The sequence below is a fragment of the Stegostoma tigrinum genome, unplaced genomic scaffold, assembly GCF_030684315.1.
Source record: "Stegostoma tigrinum isolate sSteTig4 unplaced genomic scaffold, sSteTig4.hap1 scaffold_48, whole genome shotgun sequence".
Classification (NCBI taxonomy): Eukaryota; Metazoa; Chordata; class Chondrichthyes; order Orectolobiformes; family Stegostomatidae; genus Stegostoma; species Stegostoma tigrinum.
In genome coordinates, this window is record NW_026728408.1 from 2,804,737 (window position 1) to 2,820,979 (window position 16,243).

Here is a 16,243-nt window from a genome sequence, read left to right on the forward strand (position 1 = left end):
GTTTCAGCCCCTCTGTTTCTCGTCCTCTGTTTCAGCCCCTCTGTTTCAGTCCCACTGTTTCAGGCCCTCTGTTTCAGCCCCTCTGTTTCAGCCCCTCTGTTTCACGCCCTCTGTTTCAGCCCCTCTGTTTCTAACCCTCTGTTTCAGCCCCTCTGTTTCAGCCCCTCTGTATCAGCCCCTCTGTTTCTGCCCCTCTGTTTCTCGCCCTCTGTTTCTCGCCCTCTGTTTCAGCCCCTCTGTTTCAGACCCTCTGTTTCAGCCCCTCTGTTTCAGCCCCTCTGTTTCAGCCCCTCTGTTTCTCGCCCTCTGTTTCTCGCCCTCTGTTTCTCGCTCTCTGTTTCTCGCCATCTGTTTCTCGCCCTCTGTTTCAGCCCCTCTGTTTCAGCCCATCTGATTCAGCCCCTCTGTTTCAGCCCCTCTGTTTCTCGCCCGCTGTTTCAGCGCCTCTGTTTCTCGCCCTCTGTTTCAGCCCCTCTGTTTCAGCCCCTCTGTATCAGCCCCTCTGTTTCAGCCCCTCTGTTTCTCGCCCTCTGTTTCTCGCCCGCTGTTAGAGCCCCGCTGTTTCAGCCCCTCTGTTTCAGCCCCTCTGTTTCAGCCCCTCTGTTTCTCGCCCTCTGTTTCTCGCCCTCTGTTTCTCGCTCTCTGTTTCTCGCCCTCTGTTTCTCACCCTCTGTTTCAGCCCCTCTGTTTCAGCCCCTCTGTTTCAGCCCCGCTGTTTCTCGCCCTCTGTTTCTCGCCCACTGTTTCTCGCCCTCTGTTTCAACCCCTCTGTTTCAGCCCCTCTGTTTCAGCCCCGCTGTTTCAGCCCCTCTGTTTCAGCCCCTCTGTTTCTCGCCCTCTGTTTCTCGCCCTCTGTTTCTCGCTCTCTGTTTCTCGCCCTCTGTTTCTCGCCCTCTGTTTCAGCCCCTCTGTTTCAGCCCCTCTGTTTCAGCCCCTCTGTTTCAGCCCCTCTGTTTCTCGCCCTCTGTTTTTCGCCCTCTGTTTCTCGCCCTCTGTTTCTCGCCCTCTGTTTCAGCCCCTCTGTTTCAGTCCCTCTGTTTCAGCCCCTCTGTTTCTCGCCCTCTGTTTCTCGCCAACTGTTTCAGCCCCTCTGTTTCAGCCCCTCTGTTTCAGCCCCTCTGTTTCTCGCCCTCTGTTTCAGCCCCTCTGTTTCAGCCCCTCTGTTTCTCGCCCTCTGTTTCAGCCCGTCTGTTTCAGCCCCTCTGTTTCAGCCCCTCTGTTTCAGCCCCTCTGTTTCTCGCCCTCTGTTTCTCGCCCTCTGTTTCAGCCCCTCTGTTTCAGCCACTCTGTATCAGCCCCTCTGTTTCAGCCCCCCTGTTTGTCGCCCTCTGTTTCTCGCCCTCTGTTTCTCGCCCTCTGTTTCAGCCCCTCTGTTTCAGCCCCTTTGTTTCAGCCCCTCTGTTTCAGCCGCTCTGTTTCTCGCCCTCTGTTTCAGCCCCTCTGTTTCAGCCCTTCTGTTTCAGCCCCTCTGTTTCAGCCCCTCTGTCTCAGCCCACTGTTTCAGCCCCTCTGTTTCTCGCCATCTGTTTCAGCCCCTCTGTTTCAGCCCCTCTGTTTCTCGCCCTCTGTTTCAGACCCTCTGTTTCAGCCCCTCTGTTTCAGCCCCTCTGTTTCAGCACCTCTGTTTCTCGCCCTTTGTTTCTCGCCCTCTGTTTCAGCCCCTCTGTTTCTCGCCCTCTGTTTCAGCCCCTCTGTTTCTCGCACTCTGTTTCAGCCCCTCTGTTTCAGCCCCTCTGTTTCTCGCCCTCTGTTTCAGCCCCTCTCTTTCAGCCCCTCTGTATCAGCCCCTCTGTTACAGCCCCTCTGTTTCAGCCCTTCTGTTTCTCGCCCTCTGTTTCTCGCCCTCTGTTTCAGCCCCTCTGTTTCAGCCCCTCTGTTTCAGCCCCTCTGTTTCAGCCCCTCTGTTTCAGCCCCTCTGATTCTCGCCCTCTGTTTCTCGACCTCTGTTTCTCGCCCTCTGTTTCTCGCTCTCTGTTTGTCGCCCTCTGTTTCTCGCCCTCTGTTTCAGCCCCTCTGTTTCTGCCCCTCTGTTTCAGCCCCTCTGTTTCAGTCCCTCTGTTTCAGCCCCTCTGTTTCTCGCCCTCTGTTTCTCGCCCTCTGTTTCTTGCCCTCTGTTTCGCGCTCTCTGTTTCTCGCCCTCTGTTTCTCGCCCTCTGTTTCAGCACCTCTGTTTCAGCCCCTCTGTTTCAGCCCCTCTGTTTCTCGCCCTCTGTTTCTCGCCCTCTGTTTCTCGCCCTCAGTTTCAGCCCCTCTGTTTCAGCCCCTTTGTTTCAGCCCCTCTGTTTCAGCCCCTCTGTTTCTCGCCAACTGTTTCTCGCCCACTGTTTCAGCCCCTCTGTTTCAGCCCCTCTGTTTCAGCCCCTCTGTTTCAGCCCCTCTGTTTCAGCACCTCTGTTTCAGCCCCTCTGTTTCTCGCCCTCTGTTTCTCGCCCTCTGTTTCTCGCCCTCTGTTTCTCGCCCTCTGTTTCAGCCCCTCTGTTTCAGCCCCTCTGTTTCAGACCCTCTGTTTCTCGCCCTCTGTTTCTCGCCCTCTGTTTCAGCCCCTTTGTTTCTGCCCCTCAGTTCCAGCCCCTCTGTTTCTTGCCCTCTGTTTCAGCACCTCTGTTTCTCGCCCTCTCTTTCAGCCCCTCTCTTTCTCGCCCTCTGTTTCAGACCCTCTGTTTCAGCCCGTCTATTTCAGCCCCTCTGTTTCAGCCCCTCTGTTTCTCGCCCTCTGTTTCCGCCCCTCTGTTTCTCGCCCTCTGTTGCAGCCCCTCTGTTTCAGCCCCTCTGTTTCAGCCCCTCTGTTTCAGATCCTCTGTTTCAGACCCTCTGTTTCTCGCCCTCTGTTTCAGCCCCTCTGTTTCAGCCCCTCTGTTTCAGCCACTCTGTTTCAGCCCCTCTGTTTCTCGCCCTCTGTTTCTCGCGCTCTGTTTCTCGCCCTCTGTTTCAGCCCCTCTGTTTCATCCCCTCTGTTTCAGCCCCTCTGTTTCAGGCCCTCTGTTTCTCGCCCTCTGTTTCTCGCCCTCTGTTTCTCGCCCTCTGTTTCTCGCTCTCTGTTTCTCGCCCTCTGTTTCTCGCCCTCTGTTTCAGCCCCTCTGTTTCAGCCACTCTGTTTCAGCTCCTCTGTTTCTCGCCCTCTGTTTCTCGCCCTCTGTTTCTCGCCCTCTGTTTCAGCCCCTCTGTTTCAGCCCCTCTGTTTCAGCCCCGCTGTTGCTCGCCCACTGTTTCAGCCCCTCTGTTTCTCGCCATCTGTTTCAGCCCCTCTGTTTCAGCCCCTCTGTTTCTCGCCCTCTGTTTCAGCCCCTCTGTTTCAGCCCCTCTGTTTCAGCCCCTCTGTTTCAGCACCTCTGTTTCTCGCCCTTTGTTTCTCGCCCTGTGTTTCAGCCCCTCTGTTTCTCGCCCTCTGTTTCAGCCCCTCTGTTTCTCGTCCTCTGTTTCAGCCCCTCTGTTTCAGTCCCACTGTTTCAGGCCCTCTGTTTCAGCCCCTCTGTTTCAGCCCCTCTGTTTCACGCCCTCTGTTTCAGCCCCTCTGTTTCTCGCCCTCTGTTTCAGCCCCTCTGTTTCAGCCCCTCTGTATCAGCCCCTCTGTTTCTGCCCCTCTGTTTCTCGCCCTCTGTTTCTCGCCCTCTGTTTCAGCCCCTCTGTTTCAGACCCTCTGTTTCAGCCCCTCTGTTTCAGCCCCTCTGTTTCTCGCCCTCTGTTTCTCGCCCTCTGTTTCTCGCTCTCTGTTTCTCGCCATCTGTTTCTCGCCCTCTGTTTCAGCCCCTCTGTTTCAGCCCATCTGATTCAGCCCCTCTGTTTCAGCCCCTCTGTTTCTCGCCCGCTGTTTCAGCGCCTCTGTTTCTCGCCCTCTGTTTCAGCCCCTCTGTTTCAGCCCCTCTGTATCAGCCCCTCTGTTTCAGCCCCTCTGTATCTCGCCCTCTGTTTCTCGCCCGCTGTTAGAGCCCCGCTGTTTCAGCCCCTCTGTTTCAGCCCCTCTGTTTCAGCCCCTCTGTTTCTCGCCCTCTGTTTCTCGCCCTCTGTTTCTCGCTCTCTGTTTCTCGCCCTCTGTTTCTCACCCTCTGTTTCAGCCCCTCTGTTTCAGCCCCTCTGTTTCAGCCCCGCTGTTTCTCGCCCTCTGTTTCTCGCCCACTGTTTCTCGCCCTCTGTTTCAACACCTCTGTTTCAGCCCCTCTGTTTCAGCCCCGCTGTTTCAGCCCCTCTGTTTCAGCCCCTCTGTTTCTCGCCCTCTGTTTCTCGCCCTCTGTTTCTCGCTCTCTGTTTCTCGCCCTCTGTTTCTCGCCCTCTGTTTCTCGCCCTCTGTTTCAGCCCCTCTGTTTCAGTCCCTCTGTTTCAGCCCCTCTGTTTCTCGCCCTCTGTTTCTCGCCAACTGTTTCAGCCCCTCTGTTTCAGCCCCTCTGTTTCAGCCCCTCTGTTTCTCGCCCTCTGTTTCTCGCCCTCTGTTTCTCGCCCTCTGTTTCTCGCTCTCTGTTTCTCGCCCTCTGTTTCTCGCCCTCTGTTTCTCGCCCTCTGTTTCTCGCCCTCTGTTTCTCGCTCTCTGTTTCTCGCCCTCTGTTTCTCGCCCTCTGTTTCAGCCCCTCTGTTTCAGCCCCTCTGTTTCAGCCCCTCTGTTTCTCGCCCTCTGTTTCTCGCCCAATGTTTCTCGGCCTCTGTTTCAGCCCCTCTGATTCAGCCCCTCTGTTTCAGCCCCTCTGTTTCAGCCCCTCTGTTTCAGCCCCTCTGTTTCAGCCCCTCTGTTTCTCGCCCTCTGTTTCAGCCCCTCTGTTTCATCCCCTCTGTTTCCCGCCCTCTGTTTCAGCCCCTCTGTTTCAGCCCCTCTGTATCAGCCCCTCTGTTTCAGCCCCTCTGTTTCTCGCCCTCTGTTTCTCGCCCTCTGTTTCAGCCCCTCTGTTTCAGTCCCTCTGTTTCAGCCCCTCTGTTTCAGCCCCTCTGTTTCTCGCCCTCTGTTTCTCGCCCTCTGTTTCTCGCCCTCTGTTTCTCGCTCTCTGATTCTCGCCCTCTGTTTCAGCCCCTCTGTTTATCGCCCACTGTTTCAGGACCTCTGTTTCTCGCCATCTGTTTCAGCCCCTCTGTTTCAGCCCCTCTGTTTCTCGCCCTCTGTTTCAGACCCTCTGTTTCAGCCCCTCTGTTTCAGCCCCTCTGTTTCAGCACCTCTGTTTCTCGCCCTTTGTTTCTCGCCCTTTGTTTCAGCCCCTCTGATTCTCGCCCTCTGTTTCAGCCCCTCTGTTTCTCGCACTCTGTTTCAGCCCCTCTGTTTCAACCCCTCTGTTTCTCGCCCTCTGTTTCAGCCCCTCTGTTTCAGCCCCTCTGTTTCTCGCCCTCTGTTTCTCGCCCTCTGTTTCAGCCCCACTGTTTCAGCCCCTCTGTTTCAGCCCCTCTGTTTCAGCCCCTCTGTTTCAGCCCCTCTGATTCTCGCCCTCTGTTTCTCGCCCTCTGTTTCTCGCCCTCTGTTTCTCGCTCTCTGCTTCTCGCCCTCTCTTTCTCGCCCTCTGTTTCAGCCACTCTGTTTCTGCCCCTCTGTTTCAGCCCCTCTGTTTCAGCCCCTCTGTTTCAGCCCCTCTGTTTCTCGACCTCTGTTTCTCGCCCTCTGTTTCTTGCCCTCTGTTTCTCGCTCTCTGTTTCTCGCCCTCTGTTTCTCGCCCTCTGTTTCAGCACCTCTGTTTCAGCCCCTCTGTTTCAGCTCCTCTGTTTCTCGCCCTCTGTTTCTCGCCCTCAGTTTCTGCCCCTCTGTTTCAGCCGCTTTGTTTCAGCCCCTCTGTTTCAGCCCCTCTGTTTCTCGCCCACTGTTTCTCGCCCTCTGTTTCAGGCCCTCTGTATCAGCCCCTCTGTTTCAGCCCCTCTGTTTCAAACCCCTCTGTTTCAGCACCTCTGTTTCAGCCCCTCTGTTTCTCGCCCTCTGTTTCTCGCCCTCTGTTTCTCGCCATCTGTTTCTCGCCCTCTGTTTCAGCCCCTCTGTTTCAGCCCCTCTGTTTCAGACCCTCTGATTCTCGCCCTCTGTTTCTCGCCCTCTGTTTCAGCCCCTCTGTTTCTGCCCCTCTGTTTCTCGCCCTCTGTTTCAGCCCCTCTGTTTCATCCCCTCTGTTTCTCGCCCTCTTTTTCAGCCCCTCTGTTTCAGCCCCTCTGTATCAGCCCCTCTGTTTCAGCCCCTCTGTTTCTCGCCCTCTGTTTCTCGCCCTCTGATCAGCGCCTCTGTTTCAGCCCCTCTGTTTCAGCCCCTCTGTTTCAGCCCCTCTGTTTCTCGCCCTCTGTTTCTCGCCCTCTGTTTCTCGCCCTCTGTTTCTCGCTCTCTGTTTCTCGCCCTCTGTTTCAGCCATTCTGTTTCTCGCCCTCTGTTTCAGCCCCACTGTTTCAGTCCCTCTGTTTTTTTGCCCCACTGTTTCTCGCCCTCTGTTTCTCGCCCTCTGTTTCAGCCCCTCTGTTTCAGCCCCTCTGTTTCAGCCCCTCTGTTTCTCGCCCTCTGTTTCAGCCCCTCTATTTCATCCCCTCTGTTTCTCGCCCTCTGTTTCAGCCCCTCTGTTTCAGCCCCTCTGTATCAGCCCCTCTGTTTCAGCCCCTCTGTTTCTCGCCCTCTGTTTCTCGCCCTCTGTTTCAGCCCCTCTGTTTCAGCCCCTCTGTTTCAGCCCCTCTGTTTCAGCCCCTCTGTTTCTCGCCCTCTGTTTCTCGCCCTCTGTTTCTCGCCCTCTGTTTCTCGCTCTCTGATTCTCGCCCTCTGTTTCAGCCCCTCTGTTTCTCGCCCACTGTTTCAGCCCCTCTGTTTCTCGCCATCTGTTTCAGCCCCTCTGTTTCAGCCCCTCTGTTTCAGCCCCTCTGTTTCAGCACCTCTGTTTCTCGCCCTTTGTTTCTCGCCCTTTGTTTCAGCCCCTCTGATTCTCGCCCTCTGTTTCAGCCCCTCTGTTTCTCGCACTCTGTTTCAGCCCCTCTGTTTCAACCCCTCTGTTTCTCGCCCTCTGTTTCAGCCCCTCTGTTTCAGCCCCTCTGTTTCTCGCCCTCTGTTTCAGCCCCTCTGTTTCAGCCCCTCTGTTTCAGCCCCTCTGTTTCAGCCCCTCTGATTCTCGCCCTCTGTTTCTCGCCCTCTGTTTCTCGCCCTCTGTTTCTCGCCCTCTGTTTCTCGCTCTCTGTTTCTCGCCCTCTGTTTCTCGCCCTCTGTTTCAGCCCCTCTGTTTCAGCCCCTCTGTTTCAGCCCCTCTGTTTCTCGCCCTCTGTTTCTCGCCCACTGTTTCTCGGCCTCTGTTTCAGCCCCTCTGATTCAGCCCCTCTGTTTCAGCCCCTCTGTTTCAGCCCCTCTGTTTCAGCCCCTCTGTTTCAGCCCCTCTGTTTCTCGCCCTCTGTTTCAGCCCCTCTGTTTCATCCCCTCTGTTTCCCGCCCTCTGTTTCAGCCCCTCTGTTTCAGCCCCTCTGTATCAGCCCCTCTGTTTCAGCCCCTCTGTTTCTCGCCCTCTGTTTCTCGCCCTCTGTTTCAGCCCCTCTGTTTCAGTCCCTCTGTTTCAGCCCCTCTGTTTCAGCCCCTCTGTTTCTCGCCCTCTGTTTCTCGCCCTCTGTTTCTCGCCCTCTGTTTCTCGCTCTCTGATTCTCGCCCTCTGTTTCAGCCCCTCTGTTTATCGCCCACTGTTTCAGGACCTCTGTTTCTCGCCATCTGTTTCAGCCCCTCTGTTTCAGCCCCTCTGTTTCTCGCCCTCTGTTTCAGACCCTCTGTTTCAGCCCCTCTGTTTCAGCCCCTCTGTTTCAGCACCTCTGTTTCTCGCCCTTTGTTTCTCGCCCTTTGTTTCAGCCCCTCTGATTCTCGCCCTCTGTTTCAGCCCCTCTGTTTCTCGCACTCTGTTTCAGCCCCTCTGTTTCAACCCCTCTGTTTCTCGCCCTCTGTTTCAGCCCCTCTGTTTCAGCCCCTCTGTTTCTCGCCCTCTGTTTCTCGCCCTCTGTTTCAGCCCCACTGTTTCAGCCCCTCTGTTTCAGCCCCTCTGTTTCAGCCCCTCTGTTTCAGCCCCTCTGATTCTCGCCCTCTGTTTCTCGCCCTCTGTTTCTCGCCCTCTGTTTCTCGCTCTCTGCTTCTCGCCCTCTCTTTCTCGCCCTCTGTTTCAGCCACTCTGTTTCTGCCCCTCTGTTTCAGCCCCTCTGTTTCAGCCCCTCTGTTTCAGCCCCTCTGTTTCTCGACCTCTGTTTCTCGCCCTCTGTTTCTTGCCCTCTGTTTCTCGCTCTCTGTTTCTCGCCCTCTGTTTCTCGCCCTCTGTTTCAGCACCTCTGTTTCAGCCCCTCTGTTTCAGCTCCTCTGTTTCTCGCCCTCTGTTTCTCGCCCTCAGTTTCTGCCCCTCTGTTTCAGCCGCTTTGTTTCAGCCCCTCTGTTTCAGCCCCTCTGTTTCTCGCCCACTGTTTCTCGCCCTCTGTTTCAGGCCCTCTGTATCAGCCCCTCTGTTTCAGCCCCTCTGTTTCAAACCCCTCTGTTTCAGCACCTCTGTTTCAGCCCCTCTGTTTCTCGCCCTCTGTTTCTCGCCCTCTGTTTCTCGCCATCTGTTTCTCGCCCTCTGTTTCAGCCCCTCTGTTTCAGCCCCTCTGTTTCAGACCCTCTGATTCTCGCCCTCTGTTTCTCGCCCTCTGTTTCAGCCCCTCTGTTTCTGCCCCTCTGTTTCTCGCCCTCTGTTTCAGCCCCTCTGTTTCATCCCCTCTGTTTCTCGCCCTCTTTTTCAGCCCCTCTGTTTCAGCCCCTCTGTATCAGCCCCTCTGTTTCAGCCCCTCTGTTTCTCGCCCTCTGTTTCTCGCCCTCTGATCAGCGCCTCTGTTTCAGCCCCTCTGTTTCAGCCCCTCTGTTTCAGCCCCTCTGTTTCTCGCCCTCTGTTTCTCGCCCTCTGTTTCTCGCCCTCTGTTTCTCGCTCTCTGTTTCTCGCCCTCTGTTTCAGCCATTCTGTTTCTCGCCCTCTGTTTCAGCCCCACTGTTTCAGTCCCTCTGTTTTTTTGCCCCACTGTTTCTCGCCCTCTGTTTCTCGCCCTCTGTTTCAGCCCCTCTGTTTCAGCCCCTCTGTTTCAGCCCCTCTGTTTCTCGCCCTCTGTTTCAGCCCCTCTATTTCATCCCCTCTGTTTCTCGCCCTCTGTTTCAGCCCCTCTGTTTCAGCCCCTCTGTATCAGCCCCTCTGTTTCAGCCCCTCTGTTTCTCGCCCTCTGTTTCTCGCCCTCTGTTTCAGCCCCTCTGTTTCAGCCCCTCTGTTTCAGCCCCTCTGTTTCAGCCCCTCTGTTTCTCGCCCTCTGTTTCTCGCCCTCTGTTTCTCGCCCTCTGTTTCTCGCTCTCTGATTCTCGCCCTCTGTTTCAGCCCCTCTGTTTCTCGCCCACTGTTTCAGCCCCTCTGTTTCTCGCCATCTGTTTCAGCCCCTCTGTTTCAGCCCCTCTGTTTCAGCCCCTCTGTTTCAGCACCTCTGTTTCTCGCCCTTTGTTTCTCGCCCTTTGTTTCAGCCCCTCTGATTCTCGCCCTCTGTTTCAGCCCCTCTGTTTCTCGCACTCTGTTTCAGCCCCTCTGTTTCAACCCCTCTGTTTCTCGCCCTCTGTTTCAGCCCCTCTGTTTCAGCCCCTCTGTTTCTCGCCCTCTGTTTCAGCCCCTCTGTTTCAGCCCCTCTGTTTCAGCCCCTCTGTTTCAGCCCCTCTGATTCTCGCCCTCTGTTTCTCGCCCTCTGTTTCTCGCCCTCTGTTTCTCGCCCTCTGTTTCAGCCCCTCTGTTTCTGCCCCTCTGTTTCAGCCCCTCTGTTTCAGCCCCTCTGTTTCAGCCCCTCTGTTTCTCGCCCTCTGTTTCTCGCCCTCTGTTTCTTGCCCTCTGTTTCTCGCTCTCTGTTTCTCGCCCTCTGTTTCTCGCCCTCTGTTTCAGCACCTCTGTTTCAGCCCCTCTGTTTCAGCCCCTCTGTTTCTCGCCCTCTGTTTCTCGCCCTCTGTTTCTCGCCCTCAGTTTCTGCCCCTCTGTTTCAGCCGCTTTGTTTCAGCCCCTCTGTTTCTCGCCCACTGTTTCTCGCCCTCTGTTTCAGCCCCTCTGTATCAGCCCCTCTGTTTCAGCCCCTCTGTTTCAGCCCCTCTGTTTCAGCACCTCTGTTTCAGCCCCTCTGTTTCTCGCCCTCTGTTTCTCGCCCTCTGTTTCTCGCCATCTGTTTCTCGCCCTCTGTTTCAGCCCCTCTGTTTCAGCCCCTCTGTTTCAGACCCTCTGATTCTCGCCCTCTGTTTCTCGCCCTCTGTTTCAGCCCCTCTGTTTCTGCCCCTCAGTTCCAGCCCCTCTGTTTCTTGCCCTCTGTTTCAGCACCTCTGTTTCTCGCCCTCTCTTTCAGCCCCTCTCTTTCTCGCCCTCTGTTGCAGGCCCTCTGTTTCAGCCCGTCTGTTTCAGCCCCTCTGTTACAGCCCCTCTGTTTCTCGCCCTCTGTTTCAGCCACTCTGTTTCTCGCCCTCTGTTTCCGCCCCTCTGTTTCTCGCATCCTCTGTTGCAGCCCCTCTGTTTCAGCCCCTCTGTTTCAGCCCCTCTGTTTCAGCTCCTCTGTTTCAGACACTCTGTTTGTCGCCCTCTCTTTCTCGCCCTCTGTTTCAGCCCCTCTGTTTCAGCCCCTCTGTTTTAGCCCCTCTGTTTCTCGCCCTCTGTTTGAGCCCCTCTGTTTCAGCCCCTCTGTTTCAGCCCCTCTGTTTCAGCCCCTCTGTTTCAGGCCCACTGTTTCAGACCCTCTGTTTCTCGCCATCTGTTTCAGCCCCTCTGTTTCAGCCCCTCTGTTTCTCGCCCTCTGTTTCAGCCCCTCTGTTTCAGCCCCTCTGTTTCAGCCCCTCTTTTTCAGCCCCTCTGTTTCTCGCCCTCTGTTTCTCGCCCTCTGTTTCAGCCCCTCTGTTTCAGCCACTCTGTTTCAGCTCCTCTGTTTCTCGCCCTCTGTTTCTCGCCCACTGTTTCTCGCCCTCTGTTTCAGCCCCTCTGTTTCAGCCCGTCTGTTTCAGCCCCTCTGTTTCTCGCCCTCTGTTTCTCGCTCTCTCTTTCTCGCCCTCTGTTTCTCGCCCTCTGTTTCAGCACCTCTGATTCAGCCCCTCTGTTTCAGCCCCTCTGTTTCTCGCCCTCTGTTTCTCGCCCTCTGTTTCTCGCCCTCTGTTTCAGCCCCTCTGTTTCAGCCCCTTTGTTTCAGCCCTTCTGTTTCAGCCCCTCTGTTTCTCGCCCTCTGTTTCAGCCCCTCTGTTTCAGCCCCTCTGTTTCAGCCCCTCTGTTTCAGCCCCTCTGTTTCTCGCCCTCTGTTTCTCGCCCTCTGTTTCAGCCCCTCTGTTTCAGCCCCTCTGTTTCAGACCCTCTGTTTCTCGCCATCTGTTTCAGCCCCTCTGTTTCAGCCCCTCTGTTACTCGCCCTCTGTTTCAGCCCCTCTGTTTCAGCCCCTCTGTTTCAGCCCCTCCTTTTCATCCCCTCTGTTTCTCGCCCTCTGTTTCTCGCCGTCTGTTTCTCGCTCTCTGTTTCTCGCCCTCTGTTTCTCGCCCTCTGTTTCAGCCCCTCTGTATCAGCCCCTCTGTTTCAGCCCCTCTGTTTCTCGCCCTCTGTTTCTCGCCCTCTGTTTCAGCCCCTTTGTTTCAGCCCCTCTGTTTCAGCCCCTCTGTTTCTCGCCCTCTGTTTCAGCCCCTCTGTTTCAGTCCCTCTGTTTCAGCCCCTCTGTTTCAGCCCCTCTGTTTCTCGCCCTCTGTTTCTCGCCCTCTGTTTCTCGCCCTCTGTTTCTCGCTCTCTGATTCTCGCCCTCTGTTTCAGCCCCTCTGTTTATCGCCCACTGTTTCAGCCCCTCTGTTTCTCGCCATCTGTTTCAGCCCCTCTGTTTCAGCCCCTCTGTTTCAGCCCCTCTGTATCAGCCCCTCTGTTTCAGCCCCTCTGTTTATCGCCCACTGTTTCAGCCCCTCTGTTTCTCGCCATCTGTTTCAGCCCCTCTGTTTCAGCCCCTCTGTTTCAGCCCCTCTGTATCAGCCCCTCTGTTTCAGCCCCTCTGTTTCTCGCCCTCTGTTTCTCGCCCTCTGTTTCAGCCCCTCTGTTTCAGTCCCTCTGTTTCAGCCCCTCTGTTTCAGCCCCTCTGTTTCTCGCCCTCTGTTTCTCGCCCTCTGTTTCTCGCCCTCTGTTTCTCGCTCTCTGATTCTCGCCCTCTGTTTCAGCCCCTCTGTTTATCGCCCACTGTTTCAGCCCCTCTGTTTCTCGCCATCTGTTTCAGCCCCTCTGTTTCAGCCCCTCTGTTTCTCGCCCTCTGTTTCAGACCCTCTGTTTCAGCCCCTCTGTTTCAGCCCCTCTGTTTCAGCACCTCTGTTTCTCGCCCTTTGTTTCTCGCCCTTTGTTTCAGCCCCTCTGATTCTCGCCCTCTGTTTCAGCCCCTCTGTTTCTCGCACTCTGTTTCAGCCCCTCTGTTTCAACCCCTCTGTTTCTCGCCCTCTGTTTCAGCCCCTCTGTTTCAGCCCCTCTGTTTCTCGCCCTCTGTTTCTCGCCCTCTGTTTCAGCCCCACTGTTTCAGCCCCTCTGTTTCAGCCCCTCTGTTTCAGCCCCTCTGTTTCAGCCCCTCTGATTCTCGCCCTCTGTTTCTCGCCCTCTGTTTCTCGCCCTCTGTTTCTCGCTCTCTGCTTCTCGCCCTCTCTTTCTCGCCCTCTGTTTCAGCCACTCTGTTTCTGCCCCTCTGTTTCAGCCCCTCTGTTTCAGCCCCTCTGTTTCAGCCCCTCTGTTTCTCGACCTCTGTTTCTCGCCCTCTGTTTCTTGCCCTCTGTTTCTCGCTCTCTGTTTCTCGCCCTCTGTTTCTCGCCCTCTGTTTCAGCACCTCTGTTTCAGCCCCTCTGTTTCAGCTCCTCTGTTTCTCGCCCTCTGTTTCTCGCCCTCAGTTTCTGCCCCTCTGTTTCAGCCGCTTTGTTTCAGCCCCTCTGTTTCAGCCCCTCTGTTTCTCGCCCACTGTTTCTCGCCCTCTGTTTCAGGCCCTCTGTATCAGCCCCTCTGTTTCAGCCCCTCTGTTTCAAACCCCTCTGTTTCAGCACCTCTGTTTCAGCCCCTCTGTTTCTCGCCCTCTGTTTCTCGCCCTCTGTTTCTCGCCATCTGTTTCTCGCCCTCTGTTTCAGCCCCTCTGTTTCAGCCCCTCTGTTTCAGACCCTCTGATTCTCGCCCTCTGTTTCTCGCCCTCTGTTTCAGCCCCTCTGTTTCTGCCCCTCTGTTTCTCGCCCTCTGTTTCAGCCCCTCTGTTTCATCCCCTCTGTTTCTCGCCCTCTTTTTCAGCCCCTCTGTTTCAGCCCCTCTGTATCAGCCCCTCTGTTTCAGCCCCTCTGTTTCTCGCCCTCTGTTTCTCGCCCTCTGATCAGCGCCTCTGTTTCAGCCCCTCTGTTTCAGCCCCTCTGTTTCAGCCCCTCTGTTTCTCGCCCTCTGTTTCTCGCCCTCTGTTTCTCGCCCTCTGTTTCTCGCTCTCTGTTTCTCGCCCTCTGTTTCAGCCATTCTGTTTCTCGCCCTCTGTTTCAGCCCCACTGTTTCAGTCCCTCTGTTTTTTTGCCCCACTGTTTCTCGCCCTCTGTTTCTCGCCCTCTGTTTCAGCCCCTCTGTTTCAGCCCCTCTGTTTCAGCCCCTCTGTTTCTCGCCCTCTGTTTCAGCCCCTCTATTTCATCCCCTCTGTTTCTCGCCCTCTGTTTCAGCCCCTCTGTTTCAGCCCCTCTGTATCAGCCCCTCTGTTTCAGCCCCTCTGTTTCTCGCCCTCTGTTTCTCGCCCTCTGTTTCAGCCCCTCTGTTTCAGCCCCTCTGTTTCAGCCCCTCTGTTTCAGCCCCTCTGTTTCTCGCCCTCTGTTTCTCGCCCTCTGTTTCTCGCCCTCTGTTTCTCGCTCTCTGATTCTCGCCCTCTGTTTCAGCCCCTCTGTTTCTCGCCCACTGTTTCAGCCCCTCTGTTTCTCGCCATCTGTTTCAGCCCCTCTGTTTCAGCCCCTCTGTTTCAGCCCCTCTGTTTCAGCACCTCTGTTTCTCGCCCTTTGTTTCTCGCCCTTTGTTTCAGCCCCTCTGATTCTCGCCCTCTGTTTCAGCCCCTCTGTTTCTCGCACTCTGTTTCAGCCCCTCTGTTTCAACCCCTCTGTTTCTCGCCCTCTGTTTCAGCCCCTCTGTTTCAGCCCCTCTGTTTCTCGCCCTCTGTTTCAGCCCCTCTGTTTCAGCCCCTCTGTTTCAGCCCCTCTGTTTCAGCCCCTCTGATTCTCGCCCTCTGTTTCTCGCCCTCTGTTTCTCGCCCTCTGTTTCTCGCCCTCTGTTTCAGCCCCTCTGTTTCTGCCCCTCTGTTTCAGCCCCTCTGTTTCAGCCCCTCTGTTTCAGCCCCTCTGTTTCTCGCCCTCTGTTTCTCGCCCTCTGTTTCTTGCCCTCTGTTTCTCGCTCTCTGTTTCTCGCCCTCTGTTTCTCGCCCTCTGTTTCAGCACCTCTGTTTCAGCCCCTCTGTTTCAGCCCCTCTGTTTCTCGCCCTCTGTTTCTCGCCCTCTGTTTCTCGCCCTCAGTTTCTGCCCCTCTGTTTCAGCCGCTTTGTTTCAGCCCCTCTGTTTCTCGCCCACTGTTTCTCGCCCTCTGTTTCAGCCCCTCTGTATCAGCCCCTCTGTTTCAGCCCCTCTGTTTCAGCCCCTCTGTTTCAGCACCTCTGTTTCAGCCCCTCTGTTTCTCGCCCTCTGTTTCTCGCCCTCTGTTTCTCGCCATCTGTTTCTCGCCCTCTGTTTCAGCCCCTCTGTTTCAGCCCCTCTGTTTCAGACCCTCTGATTCTCGCCCTCTGTTTCTCGCCCTCTGTTTCAGCCCCTCTGTTTCTGCCCCTCAGTTCCAGCCCCTCTGTTTCTTGCCCTCTGTTTCAGCACCTCTGTTTCTCGCCCTCTCTTTCAGCCCCTCTCTTTCTCGCCCTCTGTTGCAGGCCCTCTGTTTCAGCCCGTCTGTTTCAGCCCCTCTGTTACAGCCCCTCTGTTTCTCGCCCTCTGTTTCAGCCACTCTGTTTCTCGCCCTCTGTTTCCGCCCCTCTGTTTCTCGCATCCTCTGTTGCAGCCCCTCTGTTTCAGCCCCTCTGTTTCAGCCCCTCTGTTTCAGCTCCTCTGTTTCAGACACTCTGTTTGTCGCCCTCTCTTTCTCGCCCTCTGTTTCAGCCCCTCTGTTTCAGCCCCTCTGTTTTAGCCCCTCTGTTTCTCGCCCTCTGTTTGAGCCCCTCTGTTTCAGCCCCTCTGTTTCAGCCCCTCTGTTTCAGCCCCTCTGTTTCAGGCCCACTGTTTCAGACCCTCTGTTTCTCGCCATCTGTTTCAGCCCCTCTGTTTCAGCCCCTCTGTTTCTCGCCCTCTGTTTCAGCCCCTCTGTTTCAGCCCCTCTGTTTCAGCCCCTCTTTTTCAGCCCCTCTGTTTCTCGCCCTCTGTTTCTCGCCCTCTGTTTCAGCCCCTCTGTTTCAGCCACTCTGTTTCAGCTCCTCTGTTTCTCGCCCTCTGTTTCTCGCCCACTGTTTCTCGCCCTCTGTTTCAGCCCCTCTGTTTCAGCCCGTCTGTTTCAGCCCCTCTGTTTCTCGCCCTCTGTTTCTCGCTCTCTCTTTCTCGCCCTCTGTTTCTCGCCCTCTGTTTCAGCACCTCTGATTCAGCCCCTCTGTTTCAGCCCCTCTGTTTCTCGCCCTCTGTTTCTCGCCCTCTGTTTCTCGCCCTCTGTTTCAGCCCCTCTGTTTCAGCCCCTTTGTTTCAGCCCTTCTGTTTCAGCCCCTCTGTTTCTCGCCCTCTGTTTCAGCCCCTCTGTTTCAGCCCCTCTGTTTCAGCCCCTCTGTTTCAGCCCCTCTGTTTCTCGCCCTCTGTTTCTCGCCCTCTGTTTCAGCCCCTCTGTTTCAGCCCCTCTGTTTCAGACCCTCTGTTTCTCGCCATCTGTTTCAGCCCCTCTGTTTCAGCCCCTCTGTTTCTCGCCCTCTGTTTCAGCCCCTCTGTTTCAGCCCCTCTGTTTCAGCCCCTCCTTTTCATCCCCTCTGTTTCTCGCCCTCTGTTTCTCGCCGTCTGTTTCTCGCTCTCTGTTTCTCGCCCTCTGTTTCTCGCCCTCTGTTTCAGCCCCTCTGTATCAGCCCCTCTGTTTCAGCCCCTCTGTTTCTCGCCCTCTGTTTCTCGCCCTCTGTTTCAGCCCCTTTGTTTCAGCCCCTCTGTTTCAGCCCCTCTGTTTCTCGCCCTCTGTTTCAGCCCCTCTGTTTCAGCCCCTCTGTTTCAGCCCCTCTGTTTCAGCCCCTCTGTTTCTCGCCCTCTGTTTCTCGCCCTCTGTTTCTCGCCCTCTGTTTCTCGCCCTCTGTTTCAGCCCCTCTGTTTCAGACCCTCTGTTTCTCG